This window comes from Macrobrachium nipponense, chromosome 4 (genome assembly GCF_015104395.2).
Source record: "Macrobrachium nipponense isolate FS-2020 chromosome 4, ASM1510439v2, whole genome shotgun sequence".
Classification (NCBI taxonomy): domain Eukaryota; kingdom Metazoa; phylum Arthropoda; class Malacostraca; order Decapoda; family Palaemonidae; genus Macrobrachium; species Macrobrachium nipponense.
The window spans coordinates 38503851-38526419 of record NC_061100.1 but is presented as its reverse complement, the minus strand read 5'-3'; the positions used below and the strand labels follow the sequence as shown (position 1 = coordinate 38526419).

General features: G+C 37.6%; 1 protein-coding gene across 3 annotated transcripts in view; it reads right to left on the bottom strand.

The window, feature by feature from the left end:
• LOC135210868 (D-ribitol-5-phosphate cytidylyltransferase-like) overlaps nucleotides 1-22569 on the bottom strand; it is a 579267-nt gene that overhangs the window by 343699 nt on the left and 212999 nt on the right. The window contains exon 1 of one of the 3 annotated variants that reach the window (XM_064243775.1): nucleotides 6292-6537. The exons of 1 other annotated variant lie outside the window; for it this stretch is intronic. The gene's annotated coding sequence lies outside the window, so the exon portion shown is untranslated. Of the gene's footprint in view, nucleotides 1-6291; nucleotides 6538-22569 lie in introns of those variants that run through there. One more of the 3 variants, XM_064243778.1, reaches the window with a different exon arrangement.

Genomic DNA, 22569 nt, shown 5'->3' with positions numbered 1-22569 from the left:
ACAAAAGGGTCAATTAAAATATAAATGAATGACATTCACAATAGTAGCAAGACAAAAGCAACAGCATCGCCAATTAAATAAAAACTTCAACAGGAGTCAGAACAACAACAAAAAAACAAGTAAAAATGCGCCGAAGTTTCTTCAGAGCAATTGAGTTTTCTGTACAGCGTATAATGCTGCATGAAACTCACAGCCGTGGCCCATAAACTCTCACCGTCGGACCATGAAACTTTCAGCAACGCCGGATAGTAACCTGTTGTTGGCACTTACAGCGGAGCCAGTGGCACAATCATGGCTAATTTTAACCTTAAATAAAATAAAAACTACTGAGGCTAGAGGGCTGCAATTTGGTATGCTTGATGATTGGAGGGTGGAAGATCAACATACCAATTTGCAGCCTTCTAGCCTCAATAGTTATTAAGATCTGAGGGCGGACAGAAAAAGTGCGGACGGACAGATGAACAGCCATCTCAATAGTTTTCTTTTACAAAAAACTGAAACCAACAAGAAGATTAACCATACGAATAACAGCTCCCATAGGAATGATAATGGGAACATTGCTCAATGCTCTTATCCTTCTCTTAGGGCATCTGCCCCTACAGGATCCCCTGAAACACCTACAGAATGTGTCGAGGTGCACCTGAATGGCCTCCTGGGGGCGGTATTGAGGGAATGGGTCGTTTGGGGGGTGCGTATAGGGGCGGCGCCGAGGACTGGATTGGGCGGGGTGTGGGGGTGTGTAGGAGATAGTGGGTGGGGGGGGGGGGGGCGGTTGTTGTCCTTCTCTAACCAGGTCTGCAAACAAGGCTGTCTAAACAAGGAAGGCTTTTCGTGGCAGACGATTCTGCGAATTTTACTGTTTAATTACCAAAACAGTTTGCATATTGCGCAAACAGTGTCTTTCCTGAGAGAGAGAGAGAGAGAGAGAGAGAGAGAGAGAGAGAGAAATGGTGGGGAAGAGAGAGAGAGAATTAAATTTTGGTGATATCAGTGTCATGCGGATGCTAAACTCCTTAAATGGAAATCGTTTTGCACGTACATAAAAAAATAACAAATTCAAGTACGCGCGCGCACACACACACACACACACACACACACACACACACATATATATATACACTATATATACTATGTGTGTGCACGTTTCTGTCTATAAGTAAGTGAGGGTATATGTAATTCATACAAATGCTTAAATTTCAGTATAAAACTATATTAGAGTATTACAAATAACTACCACCGCACCTCCCCACATGTTAGAGGATATCTGATTTATTATTTTCGTCCCTGGAGGGGCGGACAAACAGGTTTGCAGGAGGAGGGTGGCCGTCTCTCCTATCCACCCGCTCCCCTACCTACCTCGCAACCACCCAGAGCGAACAAACAGGTTTGCAAGAAAAGGGTGGCCGTCTCCTCTATTCTCCAACTCCCCTACCTACCCCGCCTCCACCCGGGCGGACAAAGATCCACTCGGATTTTATTATTATTATTATTATTATTATTATTATTATTATTATTATTATTATTCACAATCTTCGTTTTCAGAGAATTCATTTGAGGCCTTTAGCAATAAACTTTATCGCATGATTTATGTTTGAGACCGTCATTTATTTCCCGACTTTCTAAGTAAAAAGCCGTGATTTACTCTATCTAATCGAAGAGCTCATATTTGAGGTTCTCCTCCAGTCATGATATAAAACGTACCTACAAACATTTAGTCTTGTCCTAATAATTGATTAAACTGTCTTTTGTAGATTGAATTTATGATATGTTTTGTCAATGAAAATGATCTACGTCAAAAGATGGAGCAGATAAACAGGTGGATAAGTAAAAGAATGAGAGTACGGGAAGCAGAGGAAACAGACGAAGGGAGAGAATTCCAAAGCATTCTCCTCCTCGGTGCCCCAAATATTTCGTAGTCGATTTCTGGATTTATTTTACTACTTCCCATTTTGCGCTGGCAAGAAGCGAGGAGTCCGTCGGGACGGGCTAATGGGATTAATCTAGCCAGGCCTGATACAACCAAGCGAAGAATAAGAGAGGAATATTTGTAAAATTAAGGAAAAGGCCAAGTGCTGGGGCCTATGAAGCCATTCACTACTGAGATGGAAAATGAGAGTAAGAAGGTTTGAAAGGTGTAACAAGAGGAAAACCTCAAAGCAGTTGCACTATGAAAAATGTCAGGAGACGGTGAAAGGGAATATGAACGGATGTCCAGTAAGAGGAATGGAAGAGATGCAGGAGCTAGGGACCGAAAGGATGCTACAAAGAACCTTAAATAATGCCTACAGTGCACAGTGCAAGACGCACTGACTTGGGCACTAACCTCGACCTCCTACGGAGTTCAGAATAATGCAGGATCAAAACTGAATTAGCAGTTTTTTGTTTAATTTACTTTAAAACCATAACAAACCCAAGTTTTCAACTCTTCATGCATTATGTAATCTTACTTAAATATCCAACGGTATAAATACCCATAAAAAGAATTGAAAAAAATATCCTAGTTCAGTGAAAATGAGGTCCTTTAATCAGAACAATTTAATTTTAATGCTTTCAAAAACCAGAAACCATTTTTATTTCATTATTAGCAAGATCATCTTCAGATTTCGAGATCTAAATTCCAAGGTGAGTAGAAATAAAGTTAATTCCAAGGTGAGTAAAAATAAAGTTCAGCTATTCTTGTAAAATGGAGCCTGGTGTCCGATTCTTGGGGGTCCTTGAGCTAATTGTGGGGGCAATCTAGATAACGGCAAAAGAAGAAGAGTCAGTGTCTGCAAAGATACTTCAGAGATAAGCAAGACATGCAAGATAAAACAGAGACGCTGGTGGAATATTATATATATATATATTATATATATATATATATATATATATATATATATGTATATATATATATATATATATATATATATATATATATATATTGTATGTGTATATACTATATATATATATATATAATATATATATATATATATATATATATATATATATATGTATATATACATATCATATATATATATAATAAAAGGAGCCCATAAAAACACCAAAATGTAGAGAGAAAAGTACTATATTTCAGAGGGAACTGCTGTCTCTCTCTTCAGGTATAGTTGGAATGAGAAAAGTTTTACAGAAAAGGTGGTATTTATACCAAGAGATTCGTCCACAAGTAAGCCTTAATTTAGGTCACCCCCGCTGATAATCTTCCTTAATCTTCTTAAGCGTTGGTTGAATGAACACCCTGCCGTCGACGATGTCGCATGTCCAATTCCCTTTTTGCAGATGTTCTTACCTGCTTCTCTTTTTTAATTAAGGCCGATTCCATCATTTGACTCTTGTACCGGCAGTTGCTGCTATAAATTACACGTGACATATTCCAGTTTATTCTATGGTTATGCATTTATATGGTTGAAATAGCCCGAGTTCTGTTGTCCATACCTAACTGACCGTTTGTGTTGTATAACTCTGGGGAAGTGATTTACCTGTAAATCCGATGTAAGATTGGTCACAGTCCTGGCATGGGATCTCATATACCCCAGAGTCTTTGGGCGATTTGTCTTTTGTTGGACGTTAATCAGGGATTTGGCTAAGGTATTTGGGTAGGTAAATGCAAAAGGGTTTGGATTTCCCAAGGGTGTGAGTTACTCTCTTAATCGTCTCCAGGTGGGGAATTTTTATTTTATTGTGGGTGTGTCTCTGGTTTCTTGTCTTTAGGGGGTCGGTAGAAAATTACGTTTGCTTTTTGAATTGCTTTCTCAATTATATGGTCAGGATACTTTAAAGATGAAAGTTGCTTGCGAATTAGTTCAAATTCTTTTTCCAGGAAATCTGGGGAACAAATTTGTCGTAAGGCTCATTAAGAATAGGTTGGTAGCTACACCTATCTTGATAGTATTGTCATGATAGCTAAAGTAGTGAATATATAAAGTGAGAACGTTGGTTTTCTGTATATGGTAAATTTGTTTATTCTGTCGTGTCTCTGATTATTAAAACATCAAGAAAAGGAATTTTGTTGTCTGTTTCCCATTCAACTTTAAATTTGATGCTGGGCACTAATGCGTTTAATTTTGAGAGGAATTCATTAAAATTACCCCACTTATTATCCCAAAATGTTAGTATGTCATCCACGTATCTCATCCACAGCATGTTTTTGGGTTTTATTGCATTTATTACTGTAGTTTTCAAAGTATTCCATGTACAGATTGGCTAAAAATAGGACTTAAAGGACTACCCATCTACACCCGAATTTTTGCTTGTAGAATGATTCCCCGAATGAAAATACGTTATTAGATGCACATAATTCAACTAACTTTATTATTTTGTCAAGTGCCAAAGGGAAATGATCTGAATAGGGGATAATTTTTCCCTTAAAAACTGAGAACGTCCTTGTACTGGTACTTTTGTGAATAGGGAGTCTACGTCAAGCTTTAAACAAAAAAGTTTTATGTTGTGAAGTGGTATATGTGGCTCTCTGAATTTGTGACAAAAGTCTTCCGAATGTTTGATGTGACTGGGAGAAAAAGTGCCTAAAAAGGAGAAAGGAGGCCAGCTAACCATTTAGAAATTTTGTAATTGAAAGCTCCGACGCATGAAACGATGGGTCTGAATGGAAGATTGTCTTTGTGAGTTTTGGGAAGACCATAAAAGTAGGGTAATTTAGGATTAATTACTTTAAATTTCTCCAATAGTTCAATACTCTTTTTGTCTTGGCCAATATATGGAACTCAATCTAATCTTCGCCTCCTCACCCTTGGGAAATCCAACCCTTTTGCATTTACCTACCCAAATACCTTAGCCAAATCCCTGATTAACGTCCAACAAAAGACATCGCCCAAAGACTCTGGGGTATATGAGATCCCACCATGCCAGGAACTGTGACCAATCTTACAACGGATTTACAGGTAAATCACTTCCCCAGAGATAATAACACAAAACGTCAGTTAGGTATGGATAACAGAAACTGGTCGTCCTGTTTCAACCATATAAATGAACATAACCATAGAATAAACTGGAATATGTCACGTGTAATTTATAGCAGCAACTTGCGGGGTACAAGAGTCAAATGATGGAATCGGCCTTTAATAAAAGAGAAGCAGGTAATGAACATCTCAAAAGGGAATTGGACATCGGACATCGTCGACGCACGTGTTCATTCAACAACGCTTAAGAAGATTAAAGGAAGATTATCAGCGGGGTGACCTAAATTGGCTTACTTGTGGACGAATCTCTTGGTATAAAATACCACCTTTTCTGTAAACTTTTCTCATTCATATACCTGAAGAGAGAGACAGCAGTCTCTGAAATATAGTACTTTTCTCTCTATTTTGGTGTGTTTTTATGGGCTCCTTTTATTAGATGGAATTCTGTTGTTACAGGAACATTTTACCAGTCATATAATATATATATATATATATATATATATATATATATATATATATATATATATAATAATATATATATATATATATATATATTATATACATATATATATATATATATATATATATATATATATATATATATATATATATATTATATAACTATATATATATATATATATATATATATATATAATATATATATATATATATATATATATATATATATATATATATTATATATACATACATACATATATATATATATATATATATATATATATATATATATATATATATAGATTAAAAGGCGGCTGGGATTCAGATATCATAGAAATCTTCTTCAAACAATGATTATGGAGGTTAAAGAGGAATTATTATCAGTGGGGGTGACCTAGTCAAACGGCTTACCTGTGGATGGATGGATCTCTTGGTATAAATACAGTCCTTTCTGTAACTTTTCTCGTGCATTAACCCTACCTGAAGAGAGAGACAGCAGTCTCTGAAATATAGTATTCTTACAATTTTATATTTTTGGTGTTTTTATGGGCTCCTTTTATTAGATGGAATTCTGTTGTAACAGAACATTTTTGTTATCAGTATATATATATATATATATATATATATATATATATATATATATATATATGTAATATATATTATATATATATATATATATATTATATATATGATATATATATTATTATATATACATATATCCCAGAAAACAAACTGTATACGAAGTACCGTTAAGCACATCAGCTGAAGGACAGACTCGCACTCCAAATTGAGAAAGGTCATGGGAGACCAAGGCAGAGCTTTGTGGCAAGCAAGTAGTAGACATAAAACCAAGAAAACACACCAGAAGTGACATTCATTCTGATACTGGTCGACCTGACTGACACGCTCAACGTCTTACCTTGAATATACGCCGAGCTGGCCACATACGATAGCCAACTTCCTACTCAACTCCTAACGAGGAGAAACAGAGAGCAGACAGCAGCAGACGCAAAATAAAGCTGACCGCCGCTCAACCGATTGAGAAAATACAGTTGCGACTGCGAATGCAAGCAAGCGGTGTGCATACCGACCAGCCTCGAAATGGCTGAGTCAGCCCTCGAGACCGGAGCCAAGGGAAAACGGCGAGTGCCTCATCAGATCAACGCAAAGACAAATGTCAGCAGAAGTGTCCCTCAATGAGGCTTGTGATGGCGCCAGCCTGTCACTGCCATCTCCGGTAAAGGAGGGCGTTTCTCCGCTCTCTCTTTCTCTCTCTCTCTCTCTCTCTCTCTCTCTCTCTCTCTCTGTAAGCCATTACTGTCTTCCTGTTTTATCTTTTCCTTTCACAAGCGGTATCTTTTAACTGTTTTTTAAGTTTCGTAACGGCTTTCGTTCTTGATGTTTTCGTATTTTCAGTTTCTCTCTCTCTCTCTCTCTCTCTCTCTCTCTCTCTCTCTCTCTCTCTCTCCTTTTACGCCATTCCTGTCTCCCTATTTCATCTGTTCCCTTTATATGCGGTACCATATCGTGCAATTTCATTTAGGTTTCGTAATGGCTTTCATTTAGAAGTTATCGGATTCTGTTCTCTCTCTCTCTCTCTCTCTCTCTCTCTCTCTCTCTCTCTCTCTCTCATAAGAGACACATACACCTTTGGGCAGCACTCTGCTCTCACAAAAATGTATTTTAGATTGTACCCATAAAAAAACATTCTCTTAAAATTCTTTCAGTCTTAGTGGCTGCCTTCTATTTTAGTTCTGACTAACATTTCTAGTCTATTTGCGAGGGGAAATTTCACTCACGTTGTTCCCTAAACAAAAGTAATGTTTAAACGTGGGAAAAAAAAGTACCGTACTGTTACTCCATCTATTAAGCAGCCACTTCCACGAATATACATAACATTATGTATGTATAAATATATATGAATATGTATATGTTACAGGGAATATGCGAAATCCCTAGGGATTATGTGAAATGACCAATTCACTTAGGAACATTAATTTTGATCCCTGAGCGCTAGTACTAAACACGGTGAAACAGTAATTCAACTACACTGTTTCGCCTATTTTAGTACTAGCCCCTGGGGAGTCAAACGTATTTCGTCGTGTTTAGCACTAGCCCCTGGGGGGAACAAATGTCCCTAAGTGCATTTGATCCCCCAGGGGCTAGTACTAAACAGCGAAACATGGTTGATCCCCAAGGGACTATAGTAAATTCACATCAATCGTGCATTTGAAGTCTAGGCCAGTCCCTTACGACTCTCCTGATTGTCTGTTATAAGCCAACCACAGGGGTGGAAACTCTCAGTCTCTCGAGAGTGTTCACATAGGCAGGATGTATGTTCCACCTCTCCTGAGGGATGCACGGTTGATGTGAATCTACTATAATACTAAACACGGCGAAACACTTTAGATGAAGCACTGTTACCCCGTGTTTAGTAGTAGTCCTCTGGGATCAAATGTTCCTAAGCCAATTGGTTATTTTACATATGCCCTAGGGCAGGGATTCACATATTCCCTGTAACATATATGAATATGTATAATATATATTAATGTATATTATGTGTGTATACATATCTGCGTGCGTGTGTATACAATATCCACCATTTCATGGAAAACTAAGCTCGGCAAGAACCGGGCCTTCAAACAAAAGGCGACACGTATTCCCTTATCAGCAAGCTGTGTCTGCGGCGCCGATGGAAGACGTAAATCACAGCATATTTTGGCAAGTGTTCGAGAAACATTACTATTTGTCGTCACGTCAGTCAGGAAAAACAAGAGCCCCAGAGACTGATGAATAAGCATCACCTCAGCCGCGGGGTTGACTTTGGGGTCAGCGCTAAGGTGTGAGAATGCATGAACAATGCAAATGATTTTGTACTCTCTCTCTCTCTCTCTCTCTTCTCTCTCTCTCTCTCTCTAATCACTTATGCCCTCTATCTGAAGCTTGTTCGATAAATACTAAGTGTGAATAGACCGAAAGAAATATATGTATTTTATTATTATTTTAGAAAATTTGATTAAATCAAAGCATAAGTATGTGTGCTTACACATTCACGTTAATAACTGATATATATATATATATATATATATATATATATATATATATATATATGATATATATATATATATATATATATATAGATAGATATATATATATATATATATATATATATAGTATATATACATATATATATACATATTATCTGTGACGGTACTTACTCTTTGCACAGATCTAAGGTAACGTGTGCCGTGGAGGCTGTACTTTGGTTTGGGGAATTAGCTTATATCAAATTCTTCTTGTCTTGCTCAATGTTCTTAATCTGGAATTCGTTAAAAGGAAGGGTTCTACTTTTAGATGAGAAATGAAATTGATATATTCATACAAATTACGTTTTATTCTTGTTCGTTAGGGGTTCTTATAAGGTTTTTCCACCTTCTGAGTTACTGGGCTCTTGGACTGATAAAACTTAATTGGCACTTGTTGCAATTACGAGTATATAGGCACGAGGGAATTTTACTGAGTATTGATTGTCCACTTTCACTGTCTTTGATTGCTTCGCACACCACACTTTTGCACCTGTTCTTCTTCTGGGGATTCTTCTGTCCTTCTCTGTTTCACGGCCATGCCACTGCAGCTCCCCTCAGGCTCCCCGTTGTTCTCTCTCTTGGCTTCTCTGTTCCCCTTTTTTCTCTGCTCCCTTTTTCCTTGCTCTCTCTCTGTCTCGCCTTTTTGTTCAGTTGAAATCTCCTTAGCCCCGCCTTTGGATTTTTGGATTTTGACTGGGTGTGGCATTTTCTGAAAGACTTCTTGTGCCTTAGTGGCTGCAAACATTATACGAGACCGCCTTCCTGTCAGGTCTTCTACAGTAATTCGTAGGCTTTGAATTTGTATACGCCTCCTTCTTCATGTCCTGGCTTCTTAGGGGCGTATGCCTTGGTAACCTCATAGGTCATTCGTTGATACCCCTTTGGGCTGTCTTATGACCAACACTCATGGCTTTTGATTCGTCGATACTAGAGGCCTATATTTGGGAGGGTGGAGCTTTTAAGAGTTGGTACTTCCCTCTTTCTAACAACGGGTCATAGAATTCCTTTTTTAACGTATGCCAGATGGCTCTCTCTGACCTGTTCACGAAGGGAAACGCCGATTAGTCATAGGCGCTAATGAGAGTAGTTCCAATTCTCGAAGATGCCTGGGCGATATCGCTGGTCACTAATCGCTGGTACGGACAGAGGCTTTTTGGGGGAGATGAAAACCAGATGCCTAATGGCTAAAAGCCTAATGTTTTGAGTAACAAAATCCCTTCGCAAAGAAAAGTCATTATCGTATTCCCTTTTCTCTTTTCTCCTTATTATCCGTTTCGTGCCTTTTTCTTAAGTATTATTAAGTTATTGTCCTTTGGAATAACGACACTGTGCCACACTATTACAGTCTCGGCCCGCTTACCCTCGCTGACTCCGACAGCGTTATCTAAGCTGAAGCAAATATTATTATACCTACAAGAGGACTCCTAACTTATGCTTCTTGGAAATCATATTGAAACTTTAACTCAAAAACATCAAAGTGAATGTAAACATGAGCAAATCCTTGATTAAGTAACGTTAAGGGCAACAATCAAATTGAATGTAAACATGAGTAAATTCTTGAGTAAGTAACATTCAGAGAAACATAAAAACTGAATATGAATATGAACAAGTACTTGATTAAGTAATATTAAAAGAATCATCAAACTGAATTCAAATATGAGTAAATCACATTAAGAAACGTGAAACTGAATGCAAACAAAACTAAATCACCAAAAAATAAGAAAAACTGAAAGTTAAACATACATAAGCCCTTAAGTCACAAAGTTATATAAATGCATGGTAGAAGCAAAAAATAATGGTAACTATCCAAGTTTACAGTACGTGATTGGTTCAGTCCTCAGTCCTATTCTATCTAGGTGGATATCGTCTTTCTTTATGGAAAATAAACTTCGTTCTTCGTTGACGACACTTGATGGCTTCTTGTTGGCTGCGACCTGCTACTTGGTGACAAGTCCTTGGAGAAAATATCCTTGTGTATTTGTATGCAATAACAAGTGTGTCCTTGACTTTCTACTGAGATTGTGTATTGTGTTTATGCAAAATTTCATTGGACATTCTTACTGTAATTTTCTGAGTAACCTTGTACATTAAACTATCATAACTTCACTGCTTGATACTACTAAAACAAAATTGGCAACTCGGTTAAAGGAACCGGTTAGTGGTTAATACTTGTAGGTTTCTTCTACTGTGACAACAATTAGTAAGTTTTCACCAATCAATATCTTGTTAGTAAGTTTTCAACAACTACTATCTTGTTAATGAGTCTTCATCAATTAACTTCTTGTTAGTGAGTCTTCATCGATTAATATCTTAATAGTAAGTTTTTTCATCAATCAACATCTAATGGATTTGAACAAAGTAAGTGTATTAATTACCCCTTCAAAATCTTGATCATTTCTAAAACGAATTCTCTTATCTTAAAAATCTCTTAATGTCTATCTTAACCCTTCTTATTTATTCTTTTACTTCTAAGAATGTTCTTATGGAACGATTAAACTTAATATACGTCTTGAAATTCTTATACTGCGCATTGAATCGTTTCTTACATACCCAAATAATTCCCTTCAAGTCAAAATAAATTTGAAGTTAGTGCACGTAACTCAAAAAATTGCTACAAACCGACTAATTAAAGTAAGAATTGTAACAATAAAAGATTATTCCTAAGTCGACCGATGAAGGTAAACTTAGCAATAAAGAAATCAAATAAATACATGGGAATAATGGGATGAATTAATGGGTTTGTTCTTCTGTTTCACTGAAAAGTGACTCTTCTATTTCTTAGGTTATATCTAGTTCCTTCTTCTGGAATTTCTTCTGACGTCTCTGTCATTTCGGATTCTTCAACTTCTTTGGTTCTCTTGACCTTGTCCTTGTTTATCCAAAATTCTTCTTCTTCTAATGATTCAGCATATGTGGAAGGCATTTGGTTATTCATTTTCTTAACCTTTATCTTAGTTTCTTGTACGTCTACGACCTTGTATGGTCCTGTGAATTTTGTGGCTAACTTATAATTAATACCACTTCTTACTTCCTTCTTAATATAGACTTCATCTCCTTTCTTGTAGTCTACAGGCCTTAATCCTTCTTGATGCTTCTCTATCATATTCTGCTGGGCTTCTTCTAGATTCTTGTGTAATTGCTTGTGGATTACTTTAAAGTTTCCGATTCTTATCTTCATGATATCTTCAGAGTAATTTGGCTGTATTGGCTGATTCAGCCATGCATAAGGTAATCTGGGTTCATATCCCATCAAAGCTTTTATGGGAGTTGCACGAATACTCGTATGATGCCTTGCATTTAATGATAATTGGACTAAAGGTAAATTGACGTCCCAGTCAGGATCCTGTCCTACTGTGTGACGTAATACGTCTAAAACCTTCCTGTTATTCCTTTCTACTAAGCCATTACTAGCTGGGTGATACGGCTGTATCGCTACCTTTTCTACCTTAAAGGCGTTACAAATTTCTTGAACTAATGAGTTGTTGAACTCGGTCCCATTATCAGAGATAATGAGCTGTGGGGCAGAATATCTGCAAAATATCTTATCAAAGAGAGCGGTTGCACATTCCTTGGCACTTTTACTAGTTAGTGGTACCAACTCTGTATATCTCGTGAGCGCGTCGATACATACTAGTATATTCTTATTCCCTTTACTCGTGGTATGAAAGATTAGTGATAAGATCAATAGATACTCTTTCGAAAGGAGTCTGTGGGATAGGATATTTCCCTAGTGGTACTTCCTTGTCTGTTCTTCCTTTGTAGCTGTTGCATGTATTGCAGCTCTTCACATAATTACTAACATCCTTGTGAATTCCCTTCCAATGGAAAGTTCTTTGGATTAATCTAATTGTCTCATCCCTTCCTGGGTGAGCTCTCATGTCATCTTCGTGCATTAGCTCAATGACCTTGTTTCTTAGACTCTTAGGTACTAATCTTTTGTGCAGTACACCTAGAAATTGACCAAATGGGTCATATTCGTGACACATCCAAATTAATACGCCATCTATGTCCGTTAATGCATCTGTGGGACATCCAACCTTCCTACCTAGTTCGGTTAATTCTTGTTGGTGTGTGTTTTCTTTCGTTTCTAACGTATTTAAACAGTTCCTTATATCTTCATCTCTTTCTTGTTCTTTTATGAAATTTTTGCCGGGAAAGTCTCCTCTGTATAGTGCATGGTGAGTACATTTACGTCATTGCACATTGTTTCATTCTTTTCTTCTTCTTGACTTATCATATTTATACTATCATCTTGTGATACATATCTTGATAATGCATCTGCTACCTTATTCGTCTTCCCAGGGACATATTTCACCTCTATATCATAATCTTGGGCTGTCATGAACCAACGGGCTCTTCGTCCAGAAAAATTAGGGTTCTTTAGCATTTCTACTGCAGCTGAATGATCCGTGAACACGGTTATCTTGTAACCAAAAATTATATATCTGAAATGCTTTAAAGCGTCTATTATAGCTAGAGACTCGAGGTCTGTTACTGAGTAGTTCACTTCTGAGGGCTTTAATTTCCTACTGTAATAAGCTATCGCATTATACTTATTATCTTGTTTTTGCATTAAACATGCTCCTATACCAATGTGGCTTGCGTCCGTGGCTAAAAAGAATTCCTTGCCAAAGTCTGGGAAGCTAAGTACTGGCGGATGTGTTAATCTTTCTTTCAATTCTTCGAATGCTTCTTGCTGCCCGTCTGTCCATACAAATGATACGTGTTCCTTTAAAAGTTCAGTTAGTGGTGCGGATATGACTGCAAAGTTCCCTATGAACTTGCGGTAAAAACCTGCTAAACCTAAGAATGACTTTACGTCCTTCTTGCACTGAGGTGTTGGATATTCCTTAATCGACTTAATCTTTAATTCGTTTACTTCTACGCCCTTTTCACTTAGTGTATGACCAAGGTAGTCTATTTTCCTTTTAAGGAAGTTACACTTCTTCAGTTTAAGCTTCAGGTTGGCTTTTCTTAATCTCTTTAGGACTTCTCTGACTAAGTCTATGTGTTCCTCTATAGTGTCTGTTGCTATTACCAAATCATCTATGTAACAGTGTACGTCTTTGCCTAGTAAATCGCCCAAAATTTTATCCATTAATCTTTACAAAAGTTACCGACTTGACTTTAGACAAAAGGCATTCTTACATACTGGTATCTGCCGTTACTAGTGGAAAAAGCAGTCAAAGGTTTACTTTCTTCGTCTAGAGGGATTTGCAAGAATCCCTGCAATAAATCTATTGTGGTGAAGTATCTCTTGGACCCTATAGTAGCGATAAGATCTCGCATTGACGGCATTGGATAAGGATCATTTTCAGTAATTTGGTTCAATTTTCTGAAATCCACAACTATTCTATAAGTTTTGTCCCTTTTAGGAACTAGCAAAAGTGGAAAGGACCATGGGGATTTAGATGGTTCTATTATTCCTTGCCTATTCATTCTTTGTACTTCTCTTTCAATGATCTCCTTCTGGGAATGTGCTACTCTATAGGCTGGTATGTAGATTGGCTTTGTGTTCGATGGAATGTCTATCTTGTGCGTTATTTCGCGTGTATTTCCCAAGGTGTCGCCGTCTAGAGCGACTATATCCTGATATTCGCACAGTAAGTCTATGAATTCCTCTCTAACATGGTTTTTCCTTAATGTCCTTTAAATGAGATCCTATTTTAGCTCTTCTCAGTTTTATGTCCTGAGCGTAATTTCATTTCCTTTTACTGATCGCGGCTACCGTTTCCCTTTCTACAACTCGGATAGGTATGGAGTATACTTCTGCTAGGCCTATCTCTGTACCTGGTGTTAATTTAACCTTTCCTCCTCTGTTATTCGTAATCTGTAATGCTATTTTGCTCTGTCTGACTTCATGTAAACTAGAAGAATAATGTATTCCATTTACTTGCGACTTTTCAGTAAGCGTGAGAATTTCCTTCCCTTCAAAAATTGGAGTTTACTGTACATTCTACCCACGTGCTTTCTCCTGGTTTAAGTCTTAATTCCCTCTCTAACTTTAAATAAGTGCATTGATTGATTCTAAGAGGTTAATGATCTGTTGTGAACTCGTGATGCATTCTGGATATCTTCCCTCTGTCTTATCCTTCTTTAAGATACCTTTCATCGTGGGATTCTCTTTAGTCTGAGTTCTTTTAATTGACTTGCATATTGGTATTCTAGAAATCTCACGACCGTTGTTAATCACTAGTTGTTCTCTAGGGGCATCAATGCTTATACCTTGTCTAGCCATAGTTGGATAACCTATCAGCAATGAGCAAAAGCTAATTGTATATCTCTGGCTACCAGCAACATTTTTCTCTTAGAGCAATTCTTCCTAGCCTAAATGGAAAATCTAACTGTCCAATTACGTGGATATCATTACCCTGGACGTCTGTGATTCTACAATCTACCGCTGTGTTCAATCTTAAGTGAGAAAAATACAACCGATACACCTTTTCTGACATTATATTCTTAGGACTGCCTGTATCAAAGAATGTAACAATAGGTTTCTCTAGACCGACATGTGCTGGAAATAATGGTCTATAATTATATTCATTTCCTACATCAACTTTGCTAACCTGTGTAGCTGGGCTTAGCCTTGACATTCCGGACGTTCTCTCTGTTATAGAGGAAGATTCATTGTACCAGTAAGCAGAAAATTTCCCATTGCGTCGTCTGACGTTGACTGAACTGATTCATAACCTATGCTTGCTGTTTGATTGGCATATCTATTTGGGACGGAATCCCTATTTCCTCTAACTGGGGGAGATTGACTATTGTTTCTACCTCTGCCTCTCGACTGAGATCTACCTCTAGGAGCTGAAACAAATTTATTTCTGCATTCTCGAGCACTATGTCCTGTTTTCTTATGGAAAGGACAGAAGGCCATCCCTCGGCAATCACTGGCATAATGTCCTCTCTTCTGACAGTTATAACACGTGACTGTCGAAAATCCTCCTTGAGAAGATTTACCTGGCATCTTATTCTGATTTCTAGATGGTGTCCTAGATCTATTTGGACCTCTTTCCTTTTGTCCTATAGCGACTAAAGGTCTGTATATAGGATTCCCTTCAGGTCTTTTACCTAAGATTTTTGTTTCCTCCTCTTCAATCTCTGCTACATCATCGGATGTCTCCCACTTACGGGTCATCCTTGCAATGACTTCTGTTGGCAGGCTTCCAATCATTATTGCTAGTCTAAATATTTTTTTAACATGGCTCATTAGCATTTTTTGCTTTCCTCCTTCTACCTCTATCCAACCTGTGGATTCCATGAAGTTACCCCATTCATTCATATTGTTATACAACTGAGAGCTAAACTCTTGATACCGTCTTTCGTCTAACTTAAATTGACGCACTATCCTTGCCAAGCTAGTAACTGGATCCCTTTCACCAACTGTGGAATAAACCTTCCTAAAATACCGTTTCAATTCTTCCCAATTCTTAAGATCTCGGTAAGTCTCGGAGTGGACGTATCGTTCTAAGTCTCCTCCGGCTTCCAAATCAAGATAACTCTTGGCTTCAATAAGCTTTTCTCTATCTGTCCCCGTTATGCTATCTAGGCGTGTCTCCACTTGCTCTATCCAGTTTTCTAAGTTACAAGCTAACTGACCGTTCTTTCTTCCGCAAAATTTAGCTATGTGATTAATCACATGCCCCTTATGTGTTCCCATTACTGCTGCGTTCGAATTCGCGGACTGTGTACTTTCCGGCATGTTTATTTTCCTTGTTTGACTTCTCGTGAGCACAGGCGTTCTTACGTTCTGATAAGGAGTCGGTCTCCCTTTGACCATCGACTCGTTAATGGAAATTTTCTTAAGTACTGAGTATCATTAAAAGTATCAAAGTTATGACCGTAATACCCCAAAAGAAAATGATAATAACAATAAACTGTTTTTACTAAAGTATTCGATCACCAAAAAAAAATAAAGGAATTTTCCCCTGAAATATTCTCAAAGTCTTACGTTACCGGTAAGCGATTCTTAAACAACAACAAAAACCCTCTTAACAGTACTGGTAAAACGATACTGAACTGGACCATAAAGTGTACGCTAACGAGAGACCTCCCGTGAATTACCCTTGTTATCCTAAACAAACAAAATAAAAACAAGTAAACATTCATTCGACGTAACGAATAAAAGTAAAAAGCAAATACTACAACAAAAAAACAAAGTATAAGAAATCACAAAAGACAACCAAAATCACAAAAAAATAACAAAAAAATGACCACAATCAAAATTCTTAAAATTAAAATTTAAAGTTATTGGTTAGTAAATACAAATGTTCGGGAAAAGGTCTTAGTAGCTGATTAGTTATAATTAGTAAAATTAAGAAATATCGTAGTTTCGTTGCCAAAAAAAAAGTTCAGTGTGAAAATCTTTTGATCTTGAAATACCAGAAATTGTCTAACTGAAATGTTAATCGCGTAATTTACTTTTAACAGAGTTTCATGTTATGTAAGTGTGAGGACATTATTTTGGACTTAACTTCCTTCGTCGTCTTCGACATCCGGGGTTACGTCTGACAGCTTGCGTTCGCCTACCAGCGCGTTGAATGATGTGTTGGTTCCCCCTCTCTCTCTCTCTCTCTTCTTCTCTTCGGGAAAGGGGACCTCTCTCTCTCTCTCTTTCCTCTCAGAGCAGGATTGCGTTGACTGTTGCGTTTTCGGGATTATGTTTTCTTTCCTCTTGATATTTTCTTTACGCTTTCGATATCTTGTTCTTCTAGTGGAAGTTCTTTCACTGTTCTTCGGAGTGGAGTTTTTCTTCGTGAAGTGTGGGTGCCTTTTTGGAGTGCTTTTATTGTTACGACTCGTAACTGTCTTGTATTTGGGGAAGCACGTATTTGTGGGGGCCTGGTAACTGTCTTTGGGGAGAACTTTCTTTTTCGAGTGGCGTGAATGGATTGAATCTCTTATGCCGACGCTAAACTTTTGATTCTGTTTCGCTGCCGCTGTTTTACTGTCATTCGTGTCTTCGTATCACGTCGCTAATCACCATTTCTTTGCTGTGTCTTTTGTCTCTTCCTATCCTTACCGCTCGACAACAATTAATCTTGTCACTATATCAATCTTTATCTCATCGTATCCCACCGCTCTGCCACCAATAAATCTGTGACGGTACTTACTTTCTTTGCACAGATCTAAGGTAACGTGTGCCGTGGAGGCTGTACTTTGGGGAATTAGGCTTATTATATTCTTCTTGTCTTGCTCAATGTTCTTAATCTGGAATTCGTTAAAAGGAAGGGTTCTACTTTAGATGAGAAATGAAATTGATATATTCATACAAATTTACGTTTTTTTATTTCTTCGTTAGGGGTTCTTATAAGGTTTTTCCACCTTCTGAGGCTTAACTGGGCTCTTGGGACTGATAAAAACTTAAAGTTGGCACTTTTGTTGGCAATTACGAGTATATCGGCACCGGGAAGGGAATTTTTACTGAGTATTGATTGTCCACTTTCACTGGTCTTTTGGATTGCTTCTCGCAACCACACTTTTTGCCACCTTGTTCTTCTTCTTGGGGATTCTTCTGTGTTACTTCTGTCTTTCACGGGCCATGCCACTGCAAGCTCTCCCCTCAGGCTTCCATCCCCCGGTTGTTCTCCTCCTTCTTGGCTTCTCTGTTCCCCACCTTTAGTTTCTCTGCCTCCGCCTTTTTCCCTTCCTCTCTTCTCTGCTTGTCTCGTCGCCTTTTTGTTCAAGATTTGAAATTCGTCCTTAGCCCCGGCCTTTGGATTTTTTGGGATTTTGGAACTGGGTTGGCATTTGTGCGGGAAAATTTCTTGAAAGACCGTTCTTGTTGGGCCCCTTAGTGCTGCAAAATCCATTCTACGTAGACCGCCTTCCTGTTCAGGTCGTTCTACAGTTTAATTCGTAAGGCTTTGAAGTTTGTATACGCCATCCTTCTTCATGTCCTGGCTTTCTTAGGGGCGTATGCCTTGGTGGGAACCTCAATAGGTCATTCGTTGATACCCCGCCTTTTGGGCCTGTCCCTTATGACCCAACACTCTCATGGTGCTTTTGGGGGGGATTCGGTCGGATACTCAGGCTACTTATTTGGGAGGGTGGGAGCTTTTAAGCGTTTTTTTGGTTACTTTGCCCTCTTTCTAAAACACGGGTCATAAGAAGTTCCTTTTTAAACGTGTGCCAGATGGCTCTATCTTGACCTGTTTCGACGAATGGGAACGACCGGATTAGTCATAGGCGCTAATGAGGAGTTAGTTTTTTTCCCAATTTTTCTTTCTCGAAGATGCCTGGGCGAAAATATCGCTTGGGTCACTAATCGCTGGTACGGACAGAGGCTTGTTTTTGGGGGAGGGTGATGAAAGACCAGATGGGCCTAAATGGCCTAAAAGCCTAATGTTTTTGAGTAACAAAATCCCTTCGCAAAGAAAAGTCATTATCGTATTCCCATTTTTCTTTCTTTTCCTTCCTTCTTATCCGTTTCGTGCCTTTTTTCTTTAAGTAATTCCTTTAAGTTATTAAGTCCTTTGGGAAATAACGACACTGTGCCACACTATTACATATATATTATATATATCTATATATATATATATATATATTATATATATATACTGTATATTTAAGTAAACATGTCCTGTTTTATGGTAGCTAACAGTTCCATTATGTTATAGTGGTAAGTAAGCAAAACACCGAATTAGGTCATCAAACAGGTAGTATTTTAAAGAGCGACTTAACCCCTCCCCAGGTAAATTCATTCCAGCCGGTACCCCTATACGTATCCGTCGAAAACAGAGAAGTTGTGATATTCTCAACAAAAGAACTGATACAACCTTGACCCCTCCCCGTTCGGTTTACACGGAATCCATCCGGCATTATTTTTGTTAATCTCTCTATGACGAATTTATCTATTTTTCAGTCTTACTGGTCGTTGAAACGCTTAAATCATATCCTTCAACGAATCAATCAGTTAGCCATACATTCCTAATTACAACGAAGGTTCTTTGTCAAGATCGGCAATTCCTCGACTACTGTATTAATTGAAGTTTTGCTTCCACCAACTGTCAGGTTGACTGATCGACTGACTTGGATGTGGATTATCTGGCGTCACAACAACAACAAAGGTGATCCATGATGAAAGCGAAGTTGGTAAACTATTCAAAATTTTCAGACAATTTCATTCATTACCAACAGGTAAGTTTTGGACCGAACTCCTTTATCTCAAGTTTTCTGAGATACCTACTACAACCTTCCTTTTTTGAAGAGGCGGTGCATCTCATCCTTGGGGCTTGGGCTTCACTCTCCTCCCTTCCCATCATACCTCTAAGGCTTACAAGATCTGTTCTCCTCAGGCACTAATAAGTTGCAAGCTTCCTAATTCTGGCAATTAGCCTCACATAAACTGAAGTGATTTACAGGAACGAAGTTCGATTCTCGGCTCTGCCAACGCGGAATCAGAGGAATTTATTACTGGTGATAGAAATTCATTTCTCGATATAATGTGGTTCGGGTCCCACAATAAGCTGTAGGTCCCGTTGCTAGGTAACCAATTGGTTTCTAGCCACGTAAAAATATCTAATCCTTCGTGCCAGCCCTAGGAGAGCTGTTAATCAGCTCAGTGGTCTGGTTAAACTAAGATATACTTAACTTATTTATAAGACACCCCCCAAAAAATTTAATCATAAATATATCATGTTGATACAAATGCAGTTTTTCTAAGCTCTAAACCCAGTTTATCCCGGGCTTAGAGTCTAAGCCCTGGATAAATAGGGCTTAGCGCTTAGTAAGAACTGCATTTATATCAACATGACATCTTTATGATTAAACTTTTGGGGGGTTTCCATAAATAACTTCAGTATATGTGAGGCTAATTGCCAGAGGTAGGAAGTTTGCAACTAATTAGTGCCTGAGGAGATTAGATCTCGTAACTGGTTGTTGTGGTGAATTTAAAGAGACTAATTAGGGAAGGAGATAAAAAAATTAACTCATATTAAGTCAAGTGATAAAATCAAGGCTACACTTCTGCTTTAATTGAGCATAACTTTTGTTCATTTTCTCTTTTGTCTTATGTATTTATATTTCTGGGTAATGAATAGCATAACTTATCGTTTATGTGTTGAGGTAGGATGTCCGAATATTAAAAACACACGCAGCAACGAAGTTCAATAGTGGCTGTTAATGAAACCACGTTTAGCCTTAAATATATTCTATGATTAAAGGAAAAAAAATAACATGTAGAAATTTACTTTTCTTTCTTAAATTTTTAATGACCTTGACATTATAAGTAGGCTCAAGAACCGAGGTTGGTCAGGTTAGGGCGCTGAGGATAAGTTACTTTTCCATTGACATTAAAGCATTCTTAAGACTGATCGATTTACAACAACAGGAACAGCCAAACCCCGAATAAGCATATGATAGAAAGCCCAAAATAAGAAACGTAGTAAAAGCTCCACTCGGGAAATAAGTCCAATCAGGCACCGCATAGACATCAAGGAAATCGAACGCGTCCTCAAAATCATTCGACTTATCAAAGGACCGATTGCCCGCCGCCATTTGGGTTGATCAAAGTTTGGCGGGTTCGAATAAGATTCTTCCAGCAAAAAAAAAAAAAAAAAAAAAAAAAAAAGCCACGTATATTGAGGTAAACAAACAGACACATCAGTGTCCAGCATCTCGCTATCCCACGCGAAGAGCATCCACACATTTTTTTCCTCTCTTTAATATGTTAAGTGAAAATGCAACCTATGGCCAAATCTGGCGATTCCATTAACATATTGAGAGAGGTCCGCCCATGCAATGACCATATAGACATCTTGCGAGGGAAGATGAAAGAAGAGGAGGAGGAGGAGGAGGGGTGGGTGGAGGAATAGGAAGAGGTGGAGAAAAACGATAAGTGTGAAGAAGAGAGGATGGGATATGTTTAACAGCCGTTTGCATTGCTACCAAAGGCATCGCCTTTTTATATTTGAGTCTTAGCAGCCAATAGCATCTGAAGAGAAGGAGGTGGAGGCACAACGAAAGAAATTGTAGAAGCAAAATAAGTAATATAAAAAAGAAGAAATAGAATAACATAGAATAAAATGATAATGAAAGGTGTGTACGAATACATATTTCACTGCTTGCAGATTATAGCTCGTTTTCTCTCCATCACAGGAAACATAATACATGCACTCTATTCACAGATGTCTGAAAAATATTCCCGTTTATAAACAATATATGAATAAATACACATATATCAGTGGATGCATGAGTACATGAAAGAAGAATTGAAAAGATAAAAAGAAGTTTTCCAATCAGTAGTGGTTACTGACGGCAATCGTGCATAGATAGATAATGGACAGAATAAAATGAGAATAGAGAATAAGTTGAATGGAGAAATAAACGATTTCAAAAATAAACAGCTGAAAATGGCGATGGGTATACTGTTCGAAAAGGCTCTAATATCAAAAAGGTCGCCATCTTCCCACTCCTGACTGAAACTGATTTCTAAAGATATTTTATTTTCTTCTTACATTTAGTGAAATCTTAGATTTCCTTATTCGTTTATCTTATTTTTTCAATAATAAATGGACATAAAGAGCAAACATTTCTTCAAAATAAAGAATGATGCAAATGATGGCATAGATAAGCTCTCAATAAGTCCTATAAGTAGGGGATAAACACCCATTGCTCTTACAAAATACTAGATATGTTCTATTTGTTTTACAAAATACCAGGATATACCAATATATAGTTTTACGTACAGAATTTACAAATTCATAAATCTTGAGAGATATAGCCTGTGAAGACGAACCTCACTCCAGAAATAGTGGTTATAGGTCAATACCTTTTCACATTATGTTGGAAATAGTAATTTCTAAGCCTTCGACGCATGCATTGGTTCCATACACTTCTTGAATGTTGGAAATATTAGGAGAAAATAAGACAATAATGGAATAAAAGAACACGAATTGTATATTATCTATGTAACTAATACAGTGTTCTTTGATTGGTGAAAGTTAAAAAACCCCCCACGCGTAAAGGGAAGGGTGCCTTTCTTCAAAGTGGTTTGTTCGTTTTGGTAATATAATAATTAATAATAATAATAATAAGTAATCAATAATAAGATCAATCATCGTAAGGCATAACTCCGCAGCAATAGATCCAGAAATACCAGGAAACAATAT